Here is a 13,594-nt window from a genome sequence, read left to right on the forward strand (position 1 = left end):
AAAAAAAGGGTTTTAATCTCAACTATACTCTTGGGACTCATCTTCCATCAGTCACATTCTATGCATTCTCTGCTATGACACTGAAGTAATTATCATTTTGAAAACACTGTAGTTTTTTCCACATCAACCAGCTTTTTATAATATTATAGTATCTGCCCCACATTGTTATCTAACTACCAAAACTAGCTATGGTTGCCTGAATGGAGTCAGATGGACAAAGTTGTCTGTAATGAAGGATTAAAATAGCATGACCACAGTTATTTCAGTTCTGCTCACTGCAGACGGGACGGGTGTTAAGTGTGTAAGTGTGAGTCAGTGTTTTTTGCACTGTCAAGCTGACAGCCTGTATAAGAATGGCAGTCTTGTACCGACACAAAGCTGCCCTGTATCCAAGGTTGCCTCTTCTTGTCCTTGTTGTTGTCACAGCAACAGAACAGAAAAGGCCTGCATGGCGGTGCTATAGGGGAAAAAGGGGGCCTGCTTCTTTTTTGTTACATTTAGTCCCAAGCTGCCACAGCAGGCTTTCAGTAAAGCACCACACGGGCAGCCAGTGGAGGTCACTTAGTTTTCAGGGCAAAATGAAGAATGCAGTGAGTCTGCAACTCAGCACATTCTCAGTACCAGGGGTCACAGATTTGCCATAGTGGTGTAAAAAGGTTTGGCATTGCTTCAAACTCAACGCATAGTCATTTCTTAATTGCAGGGCAGAAGAGCATGAATACACATGTGTGCGCTTGTCTGTCTGTCTTTCAGCCGCGGACAGCCAGGCAGCTTCATCTGCTGCCTTCCCTCTGCAGCAGGTTTCTCCAGCAGTGCCATCCGAGGAGGGGAGTCCACAGCGGCCGGCTCTCCTGGGACACCATGTGAATCCTGTCTCCAAAAATAGAGTTCTCCTCCTCTCCTTCCATCTCACTTTTCCAGGTATCTGTCACTTCCATTTCCACTACTGGATGGAGGCGTGCACACACTCGTGCCTGCACACACATATTATCTGCACTCTATACTGAGAAATGCAGCTGATGTCTTCTGTGATGTATTGCAGGGGGATTGCATAGCAGACTCAGGGAAGTCAACCCAAGGTTTCTGTGTGTGTGTGAGTGTGTGCGTGTGTGTGTGTCCATTGATTAGGCATATTATTAGCAACATCCCTATGCAACCCGAACTGCGGTTGCTTCAGAAGGATGGCATATCATGGCTGTATCATACGTAGCTGGAGCTGGTCGAACTTGACTTCTACTCAATATGTGTGTGTGTGTGTGTGTGTGTGTGTGTGTGTGTATGTGTGTGCGTGGAGGAGGGTGTTGGAGCTTAAAGAAAGGTGTGCTGCTGATGACTGTTCTCAGTGACTTTAATTAGCGAGATTCTCTTTTTGTCTGTCTCACACCTCAACTCTCCTCACCAAGGATGGCAAAGGCAAATATGTACATGATCAGCATGGCCTTGTGGTTTTGCGTATTCTCATGTTTTATTTGGTTTATGAAGAATTTCAAGTTGCTCAACACAGATCAATACTTAACACACGCAAAGACAAGTTTATATTGGAACTGTGTTGTTCCATTTTCAGATTAAAGCTTTTTCCCCATCGAGCAGAGAGTATTTTCACGTACTGTCCGATTAATTAAGACTGATGTAATCTTCATGCATTTAATTCCAGTGAGTCACCTTAACTGCACTAGTCCCAGGAGAAAGGTCTTCCATGTAGTGTTGTAGAAGGATATAATTTAGTGTGCTCTTCTTGATTTTAATTTATGGCAGCAGTCCATCAATATGTTTGAACTATAATACATCCAAAGCTCATTTTTAACCATTTCAGCTGAGATAATGTGTCACCTCTCGATACAATATGTAAGATATTCATATGTTCAGACATGATCATCAATAGCCATGACAGTTTGGGCAACACCAAAGGTATATCTCATTGATTCCTTATCCAGTCCACGGCTAATACACATGTAAATTTGCAAGGCCACAGCCTTTACTAAGCCTGACACCTGACCTTGAAGACGGTGGTGATTGGTGTTTCCACCCTGTGTGTCTTTTGATTACACATGCTGGTGATTAATCTGACCATATGGTCTGATTGTCAGCTTGTGCTACAGTCCTCCTTGTCAGCAGTTTTGTGTTGCCCACAGGGAGTTGACATCTGTAGAACTGCAATAAGGCTAAGTAGTGGCATCAGTGTAGACCTGCGGCTCTAACATTTCAAATGATGCCATCTTTCTATCATATAACGTACCATTTTCCATCTTATGGTTTAATAGAGTTTGTGTTGAATTAAACAGCCCCTTCCATTTTGTAGTGCCAGTGAGCTGTTTTGAATAAGACAATTTCAACTGATGTCAGAAGTTACTAATAAAGTGCCTCTTAAGCAACACCAGCCACATTATTGAAAATGGGTCTTTCTCAGATCCTTAAGGTAGACCCGGCATCTGGGATCCAGAATTTAACCATAACGCTAAATGTTTCACTGTAATTATACCCAGTCGGAGTGATAATAAGTAAATCCTCCCATTAATTGGGTTTTAGGATTGTGTAGCTCTTGCTGTCACAGCTAATTGACCCTAAGAATGAGGTGGAGTACATCTGCCTTCATCTGTGCACAGCTCTAATTAACACTACCACCAGAACCAGAAAGAGAGGCACAATGCATGTGTGCGTGCATGTGTACGTGTGTGTGTGCATTTGCATGTGTGCACTTACATAGTCCTGTGTGTGACAAGGGATTTTTTTTAAACCCAATCCACGAAGCCAAAGTTAGAAAGGCAAAAAAAAAAAATACTTTGAGAAGGAGAGTAGCAATATTCTAAAATTGTCAGCTGGACCTACTGCTCTGTATGATCACCAGAAAACTGTAGCTGTTCATGTCAATTAAGATTCATCCAGAAAGTTACTTTGAGGCTGTGTTTACATTTCAGGTTTTTAGCAATATTATCCTGAGTGACTTACAGAGACTTAGCAGAGTTAGCATTGTCTTGCTCAAGGACACTTGGCCACTTAGTTTTGAAACTATTGACAGACAGGATCGCTGTTGTGGAGAAGAAATCTGACACCCTCTGGTTACAGGATGGACTCTGCACAACGCAGACATCGATCCTGCTACTTCTCATAGGCTAAGCAAGTGCCCCACCATTAGAGCTATTACCCCATTGACAAAGTAGAAGCTGGGTGGAATAAAATGAATAGATGAATGAATGAATGAATGAATGATTCTCAGAATGCCATTATGCTGCAGTCAAATCCTAGTTTTAGTGTTGTGCGATACTAGTCGCCCCTGTGGAGACATTGGTCTAACTGTTATTTTTAAATGTATGTGTTGTACATATATATATATATATATATATATATATATATATATATATATATATATATATATATATATATATATATATATATATATATATATATATATTTTCTAATGGCCTTTGAGTCTGAATAATAAAGTTTAACTGAACTGATGCTGGCTTTTCAAGGTCTGTCCCCTCGCCATCTAAAGGTGCTGCAGCATTTAACATTCATTACAGTTTATTTGATAATTATTGTATTCGTCCCATAAGTGCCCCCTGTGCTCCCTGCTCTGCCCGACTCTCTCAGCGGACTGTCTCTCTCCGCCCACACTTACTTTCCCTTTTTCTTCAATCCTTTAATCTCTGCGTAAACCCTGTGTGACTTCATAGCCCTGAGTCATACTGTATCACGATCTGGCTCTGGCCCAGTATAAAGTCCTCCTCTCCTCTGCACTCCTCTCCCCTCTCTCCTCCTCTCTCCTGCTCTCTCCTCTCCTCTCCTCTCCTCTCCTCCTCTCTCCTCCTTTCTCCTCTCTCCTCCTCTCTCCTCCTTTCTCCACTGCTCTCCCCTCCTCTCCTCTCCTCACATAGTACATTTTTTAATGTTTCCATAGCCTTTCCCGATGTGTGTGTGTGTGTTCCTACTGTCAGTGTTCAGCAGACCACACAGGGTGCTGCTGTGGTGCTGTATGGGTTATCAATCTTTATGATGCTGCCGATTCCATAAGAGCATGACCGAGTCCCTCTTCTTTGTGTGTGTGTGTGTGTGTGTGTGTGTGTGTGTTAAAGTGTGAAGGGTGGGCCGTTTTCCCACCAACATGCAGATAATAACAACGAGAAAATCCTGTGAGTTGTTTGTTGTATTGGCAAAGACACAAACTGTTCCTCGATATTCTCAGTGATTGATTGAGCAGGATTGGAGCACCACCAATCTTATATTCCAAATGTAATGTAAAGCAATACATTTAAAGTATTTTAGGCCTCATTATTGCTGTTGCTGGCAGGGTAACTCAAAACAGAGAAAAAAAAACAAACAAACTGACTGGATTTCATTAATTGCAAACTCTACAAAGAGCATATTAGATTAAATGTTTGCTGCTTTCTGAAATGCTTTAATTGCACCAAATGAGAGCCAAACTTTGTTTCCGTCATTACTGAGCTTTATGAGAATCATAAATCATAGTTGTGCAGAACGATATAGCCGAGAGCTGGGAAATATTGGCACATGGCAGTGGATTTAAGGAAACGGCTTGTAATTCTAAAAGAAATAGAGAGGCAGAGTTGCTATTTTGGTCAAGGTCATGGTGTATCGTGCTGAAATTCATTCAGCATCTAGGCCTCAAGGACACACACATAATGTGTTTTGTGAGATATTTTGATTGTAAACAAAACTAAGTGTGATTACAATGAAAACTAAACTGGGTGCCTTTTAAGATCGACTCCATCAAAAGCAATGAGAGCTTGTAGGAACCTGAGGATGAACCTTAGCTACAGTTTGTCTGAAAATTAGTTTGGTAGACGCTTAATATTTAGAGTCCACATGAAGCCCATTTCAGTTTGCCTTGTATTCGTAATATCTTGGTAGCATGTTTGACCACTAGTGTATCAGACTTTGTGTACCCATTGGTTTGGCGTGGGGCCTAAGTGTTTAGAGGAAATACTGAAGTGCCTTTGCATTTCCCCTGTAGCAGTCTTGGACTATTTTTTTACAAATTTAGTTTGGGAGTAGGTTAACATGTGGCGCCCCCATAAACATGATCTCTGTGATCATGTGATGTAGATAAACGGCGAGTGTGGCTGGACAGCTGAGCGGGACAGGGCTTTCAGGTGAAGCTGCCAGTCAAGCCAGCAGGACCAGACACACGTAGCTTAGCCTGAGCAGAGACAATAGGAGGAGGATATGAGGACGTGTGGACTGCTGAGTCTGTCAGGCATCACCTCTCTACTTGTGCACCTTTGATAGTGCAGCTGCAGTGTGTAACTTTGTAATGTGGTTGCACCTGTTGTGCAATAGAGAAGAATAATGATGGCAGTGTGTAGAGAAATGTTTTCGGTACTGCAAAAATGTAAGCGATATTATGGCAGTGGATGTGGATTTGTTGAGACCGGGCACCAAAAGCCACGTCAGGTAGCTGGTAAATATTGCTCCCTCGCTCCTGGTTCTGCAGATTTATGACACAGTCTGCTGTTTCCTACTCGTTTTCATGGCAGTGTATCATTCTGTTACACTGGGCCTTTAATAAGTGCTCACCTTGCATCATGGCCTATAAGGCATAGTAACATCATCTCTTGTGTATTGATAAATGTAAAATAGAATAGTTTGTTGGCAGTAATCTGAGCCTCAGCCTGCCATGTATCTTTTCTACCATTACACTGCAAGTACTTCTATAAATATAGCATCCTGACCAATCAAATAAATGCTTTCTGCCCACTGAGCAGTATAATTGATAGAATTATCAAGCTTTGCCAATCACTGATTTGAGTAACCTAGTTTCTGCTCGAAGGGGTCGGGGCTTTCCAGTAAGCGAAGCATATGACATTAATTTATATAGTGTCAGAGATTTTAAAGCCACAACATCACATATAGTAAACTGTTGAGGCAAATTTAATAGCATCCTGCAGAGATCCTGTGAAAATAACACACAGTGGCAATGTGGTCAGACTAAGGCTGGGCTAGAAAACAGCAATGATTATCTCAATATGTTTTTCTTCAATATAAATGTAAAAAATGCTCAATAAAATATCAATATTTAAAACACAGATCATGTGGCAAGAAGCTATAGAGAAAGTTGCCCACCAGGTCATGAGTGAGGAGACATACACCGCACACAGGAACTGCACACTGTGGCTAAAAGAGATTAGCATAATGCTAATTATTGGTACCCTAAGCTGTTCAGATTTCACACAAAAGTAGTCTTTAAATGTGACATAATAATTATTTGATGTATACTATCATTTTATCCTGGCAATATTTTTGGCCATGTTGCTCAGCCCCGGTCGGGCCCACAAACTGCCATCTGTGACGAGAGGCATCAAACCTTCAGTCAGTGTCTTCTTGGTGAACGTTTGTCGGGAAATGTGATGATGTGAAGCTTATTGGTGAAGATACCGCTTGTCAGAAAGATAGTAGGATGTGATGTCATACATTTCATGTGTATACACACGCATACGCATGCATGCTCACACACACATCACACCGCGAGGCTTCCAATCTGTTGCTGTGGTTTTAAACAGATGTGCTTTTTCCTGTTCGCTCTGATCTGGTTTGTCCTAATGAGTCTGCTTGACGAAAGCACTGCCAATTACAATGCCACAGGCTAGCCGAGGAGTAACAATATGCTTCCTTCTCTCGTGTTGCCCTTGGGTTGTATTCATGCTTGTGTGTGTGTGTGAGTGTGTGTTTGTGGTGACAGTGGCAATGGGGACTAGCTGTGCGTCTTACTGTGGGAGTTTAGTGTGGGACTTGTGGGTAAGGGAGCAGTAGAAGGAGAGAAGAGCTGATATGCCGTTTTACCCTTCCAGTGACTCAACAATTTCATTTTGTAAATAATCCCCTCTTCTCTTCCTTTCTCATTTCTGCTCCCCTCGCTCTTTATCCCTTTGCCCTCTTTTGCCCTCCATTTTTCTACTTCCGCCCACCCTCCACCCCCATTTTCATCCCCTCTTCTCCAATAATCATCATTTAGGTCTCATTACTTAATTGCTTTTGCACGTAAAAATAACATCTCATCTTTGTAATGACTCGCAATTACAGAGAAGGGACCGGTAAATCTGAGAACTCATCACACACCCATTGTCTTTTGGGGGGAAAGGGATTGCTCGTTTAATAGAAACAGGACCGTGGTGGAAACATTATCCAGTAAAAGAGAAAGCAACAAGGCGTTATTTAAATTCTTTTGGTTTGTGTTGGGATCTTCAGCTGAATATCCATCAATGACAGCCCTCATCTGTTTGGTTCAGAGAGAGACGTCAGAAGCACTTTGCTGAAAGCAGAGAGACATGAGGACAGAAATAGACTGTACTCGGATATCTGAGGAGGGGAGGAGAAGGGAGAGGCCCTGGGTATTCTGCCATCCTAGATAACACCGACTGTCCGACGTGGTGGTTAACACCGAGACGGACGATAAGGAGGAAGAGCACATGGATGTGCGCTGGGTCATGCACGCACTCGCGTGTGAATGTGTTTCTGTGTCATGAGGCGGTCAGCTCAGCTCTGGCCTGATGGAAGACAGGGAGGAAGGAGGAAGGGGAGAGGAAATGGGGATGATTGCTGCTTTCATATCAACCTTATTAGATTATCCATGCGGAAGAGAGTCAACAGGAATTATCGGGACATTAGAGAACAATTACAGTGTAGAAGAGCTCATAATATGTAATATGTAATTTGTAAACTCAGCAGTGAGTATTCATCAATTTTCTCAGTTGCTTGTTACATATCTATTAACAACATGAACATTTTGTGGCTGGATGCAAGAAGCCCTCACACCTCATGTCAAGCTATAGGCCTGCAGGACACTCTCTGACTCTCTGCTCTGCCTAAATTGATTTGCAACAATTTGACTTGAATTATTCACAATCCTTAATAAAAAAAAAAAAGACCTGATGTCCTAATGTGGTGATCTAACAGAATACAATTGCAATTTTTTTGTCGATAATGTTTTTTTTTTTTTTTTTTTAGAATAATATTTAACTAATTCTGTTGTTGTTTTTTTTCACATTTCAGAGGAAAAGAACAGTCTTACATTATTATGCGTTTTAATGGATATAAAATTGAATGAATGAATAATGAATATACACAATACACAAACTGAAACTGTGTTCAGCCAGAGGTTCAGATTAGGTGCACATGCCCGCCTCAGTGTGGAGGTCTCGTCTGTTGCTGTCTCGGTCTGAAGTCTGCCGGGTCCTCACCTTGGCCACGTCATTTTGTCGGTCATTCTGAACAAAGAGCCACCATGACACGGACAGCATTGACTTTTCTTTGAAGCCCACTGTGTCCAGACCTCACTCCCACACATTTCCATTACTCACCGCTTATTTTTTGGTTTCCTCTCATCGTATAAAAGCTAGATATGCTGTTGAAAGTCAAGAATGATACATACCACTGTGCGCAGTTAATATGGACTGCAGGTGTCAAAACAGGGAACTTACTGATAAAAGTGCAGTACACTAATTTACAAAAAGACATTTGGGGTTTCACACCTCTATTTCTTGTCCATTTAAGCTGCGATTACTTAAAAAACGATTTGCTTGGTGTAATGCCAGCTTGGCCTAGTTTTGTATATTTGAAGCATATGACTAATTGCCCCACTGTTTCTGTCTAGTCTCACCTCCCTCATACTTCCAGATAAGGATGCATTGATACATATCAGAGCCTACAGTGGAGTACTGGAATCAGAGACTTTACCTAGGACTAACATCTGATAACAAAAGCCCTGATTAAGATACACTGTTTTAATTTTTTTATTTATTCATTCCTTTTTTTGCACACAAAAGCTTGCACACAAAAGAAAAAACAGGGATTTTAAATCAATTGTTTCATCCAATGACCCCGAACTAATGGGCCAAGTCGACACTGTTCAGTGAAAGTAACGGATCGAATTTCTACTCTGTATCGGTCAATACTTAAAGTGGTATTGGTGCGTGTTTATACTTCCAGACTTAATAGCTGCAGCCTGGATCATTAGGAGGGATTATAGCAGTTTTCCAGATGCCGGTGATTCCTCTGAGCTTTCTGCTGATCCACGTCACATTATTATCCTCATGCACATGGAGAAGGTCTGGATCAAATAGTGAATCAGGAAAACTGAAGTCAAAAAGAAAGACTCTTCCCTGCACTCATAAACAAATGTCCTTCAGCAAAGGCACCTGATTCCCCACTGCTGTAGTGGGTTATGGCTGTACTGGACAGCACCCTAGTCTGAATGTGTGCTGCACTGTTGAAAACAAGTGTGACAAAAGAACAAAACTTCCTTGAAATAATGAAAGTTAAAAAAAAAAAAAATAATAATAATAATGTTAAGGTGAGACATGGTCGGGTGGACAAAAAAACAATATTCCTCCTGGGCTTACCTGATGCTTTCTGCTGAGCACAAAGCTCCTCAATAGCATCAGAGTTACATTTTTCGGTGTGTTTGTTTACCTCAGCAGGGCTCACTTGTTCAGGAGGGAAAGAGCTCCACTTGTTCCCAGGTGAGAGGAAGAGACCAGGGTGCTGTTAGGACCCAGGGGTGCTCTGCGTGAAGGTGATGGATGCTGTGGGGATTCTCTCTCCTCCTGACAATTAGACCATTTGCTGCTCCCCCGCCTCTCCCCGCTCACACCCAGAAACAATGGCCTGCTTGAAATGCCTCGGCACATAGTCATCGATCTTCCGCAGTCCCGGTTAAAATTACTACCAGAGAATATGTTTCTGCACAGAGAGCCGGATTCCACCAGGAAACGCAGGAAAGCTCACAGCAGTGTATTAGTGATTATGGTCACATAGCCAAACACAATGACAGTGCAGAATAGGCCGGCCCCTGGGCTAATGCTTTACAAGAGCGAAAAGCCCTGCACAGCTGGAATTAAATAGCTCTGTTAAAGGGTCACCACAACAAATAGTTTATCTTGTTTATTGTTTTGCTGTGTTCCCTCTCACCTTCTCTCTCTGACCACCCACCCCCCAACACACCCTGTTGATTGTTACCACTGTAACTTAACAATTGGCTTGTATGCGCAGGAAGACTCTGTAGCAGCTCTGAAATGGGGAGAATCAGCTTGCAATAGTGAAAGCATTTATTTTTCCAATTGCCTGCCTGTTACCTGCAAATGCTTTTTTAGCAGGTAAGAGGGTTTCCAGTGATCCTATTTGTTTTTCCACTCGGTAAATGCGAGGTTTGCAAAGACCAGTAAGTGGAGGAAAGGAAAGAAAAGAAAAAGAAAGGAAAGGATACGCACCTAACAAGCAGTATAACATGTGCTTTTAATCCAGTGTCATTGGTAAGATGTTTCTAATGGCAAGATCTCTCTCTCTCTCTCTCTCTCTCTCTAACTCACACACACACACACACACACACACACACACACACACACACACACGCAAACAATGAAAGATAAAAATACTCACTGTGCAAGTGCACCCTTCTTGCAAATCATTTAACTGATCAGCCTTTCAAAGTGCAATATTGCACACCATCCAAAGTTTAAATTTTTATCGCCCACGTGTGTGTGTGTGTGTATGTGTGTGTGTGTGTGTGTGTGTGTGTGTGTGTTCGTGTGCGTGCGTGTGCATGTGTGTGTGTGTGTGCAAGTGTGAGTTTAGGTGTGAGTGTGTCTGCTCTGATGAATAGCCACAGTGTCACCAAGTACAGACCCTGACAGAGCAGAACAGATGAGATGATTCAGAAGCCAAAGCATTGTCCTGGCTCCCATCACTTCACTTGGCGGCCCAAGCAAATATTATCGGTGGAGCTGAATGAAGCAGGGAAGATGGAGTGAAATTATTGAGAGGGGAGACTTAGTTTCCTGTCACTAAACAATCACAGCTGAAAGGGCCCTAAAGACCAGCGGAGATTAAATATTTTGCTTACAAAACAGAGTGCTCGGGGAAAAAGTAATAAGATCTGCAATGATTTCCCCCCATTTTCTTGATGCATCATATTTCCTGTGCTCTATATTTCTAGCAATCCCTTCTTTGCCCTCTGCATCCCTCTCTTTACTTTACCCTCCCTCCCTCTCCTTCTCTTTTGACCAAGGGTTCATGGACATTTCTGGGTCGACTGTAATGGGAAGTGTTTAGCAGAGCAGATGCATAGAGTGCCGCTCGGGCCAGCTGCTCACAAAGCACAGAAAACCCAGCAGCCACCCTGTCAGCCAAACCCGTCTTTGCTCATCTGCTTTTTCCTTCTCTCATCCTTTTCTCTTTTCCTTCAAGACAAGGGGAATTTAATGAAAGAAGCTTTCAGTTCCTGTGGGCAGGGGAAAGTTTCATGTGTCTTCTCTTCTGCAATATGAAACATAACATCAAATGCAGAAGTAAAGGCACTTTTTAACTCAAATAGGACATAACATTGTTGAATTATTTCACTTTGACAATGGGTAGTTAGGGATTTTCTCAGCAAGGACCATTTAAAAAGATTAATGATTTATATAAAACACTGTACCAGCTACATACTGCATCCAGGCTGTGCCCTTCATACAGTTGTACCTTCCCTCCTCCTCCTCCTCCTAGGGGGACTATAGCACTCATTACGTGTTTATTACATATTTTGGAGCACCACCTGGAAATATTATATAAGAATTAAGACTTATTGTAACAAATAAAGTGGAAAATTATACTGTAAAGTCATGCATTATAAAGCCTGACTTGAAGTGATGATTTACTTATTTATATGTCAGACTTTAAAGCTTGTTAGTATAAAGGATATCAAAAATCATATTCAATTACGTGATATTAGAGTGCAGAAATGTTAAACTTTTAACTTTTTGACATGAGTTGGCACTGGCTACCCCACCCTTTGTGTGTGTGTGTGTGTGTGTGTGTGTGTGTATAAAGTCAGACAGACACTGTCAGATCACTGATCAGATCTGATAGATCACTATCAGATGCTTTGATCAGCAGAAGAGGTTAATGTTTCAGTATGACAGGCTGAAGTGACAGAAAATGTCAGGGGTTGATTTTTATGAGCATATGTTTTCCATCAGGCATGGATAATAACTCTACATTTCATATTCTTTTTCATTGTCAGATTCAGTGATATATATATAGCAATATAAGGATATTCTATGAGGGACTATAAACAAATACAACATAAACACATAAACCGAATCGATCAGCTTTATAACCCTTTTATAAATAACTATCATTATAAGTGGTGTCATAGGCATTATAAATGTGTTATAGCTACACTTACAATATCCTATGAACACATACTTCACAGAAGGTGTTCTCAAAGTACCTGTAAAGCATAATAAAGTCAGTGGTTTACTGGATAAATTGATGGCGAGTGTAAACTTTGGGACATTTGTTGTGTTGTGCTGTGTCCATTGGCAGGAAGAGAGTCTGATTTGTAGACTTTGAGTGTCCTTGGATGAAAAATGCATTAATCAGTCAGAGGGAATTTCAAAATAACAAAAGTTCACCAGGAGTTACCTGGAGTCCACCTGGACAGGAAGACTGTAAAAACAAACCCCCAACGGGATGGAAGATAAGAGGAATAACAAATTACATGAGATTAGGCTTGTTGTATAAGATGGCATAACTTGTAAGAGACCATGATGTGACCTTCCCCTCCTGTCTCTTCCTGTATGTTTTTCTCTTGATCATCTCAGCTTGACGCACTTCTCACTTCCTCCCCAGCCCACTGTTCAGCAACTGTGTTGAAACTGAAGCTGCCTGCGGCTGTAAGATGTTTTACTCTCTCTCTCTCTCTCTCCCCCCCTCTCTCTCCTCTCTCTCTCTCTCTCTCTCTCTCTCTGTCTCACTCTTTCTTCCTCTCTTTCTCTTTTTGTGTCTTGCTCACTGACTCATTCATGGACTCAGAGCTTGGACCAAATGCTAATCCTGGCATTCAGATTTGAGCTGTGTTCCCTGATGGGAGCCAGACATGGTTGAAGCAGCATCCGCAGAGAGATGCATGCTGGGGCAAGACACTGGGTGCAAGGTGAGTATCTGTGTCACTGAGTTTGTGTGTGCGCCCCATACCCATGCATACACACATACAAACATATGTCTGGACACACTCCTAAGAACAACCACACACATTCCAAAAATAGCTAACTGGCCATATTGTTATGAATAACAATAGTGAAAATTGAGATTTTGCTCTCTGGGGAGACCCGGGGGAACCGAGTGCTTTGGTGCTCTAAAATGGCTATAAAGAGCGTTGATGAAGACCAGTTGTCCCAGAGCAGAGCAAGGGGAGTGGAAGGAGATGGATGGGAAAGGACGAGGATACCGGTTAGTGGCTAAATAAGCAAATTCCCCTCTGGAGGTAAACAGCCAGGGGGGTAGAGCACAGAGGCTGATATGATTAATGGAAATAGGACAGCCAGGGACACATTAGAGGACCGGCACTGCAGAGGAAACGAGGTAGAGGACACAATACGCTGACACACGCATGAGAAAGCTATACGCTCCGGCTACAGCAGTGTACAGCTTCACTACTTGGTGTAGTATCTGCCTTCAGCCACTATCAGTGCTCAGCTTCCTCATTGAATTACAATGAAATGGAAAGAAAGAAAGAGAGAGAGAGGGAAAGAGAGAGAGTGTCAATAGAGCGGAAGGAAAGAGAGGACACTGTGTCACATCAAGGTAAAACTATGTACAA

This window comes from Myripristis murdjan, chromosome 17 (assembly GCF_902150065.1).
Source record: "Myripristis murdjan chromosome 17, fMyrMur1.1, whole genome shotgun sequence".
Lineage (NCBI taxonomy): Eukaryota > Metazoa > Chordata > Actinopteri > Holocentriformes > Holocentridae > Myripristis > Myripristis murdjan.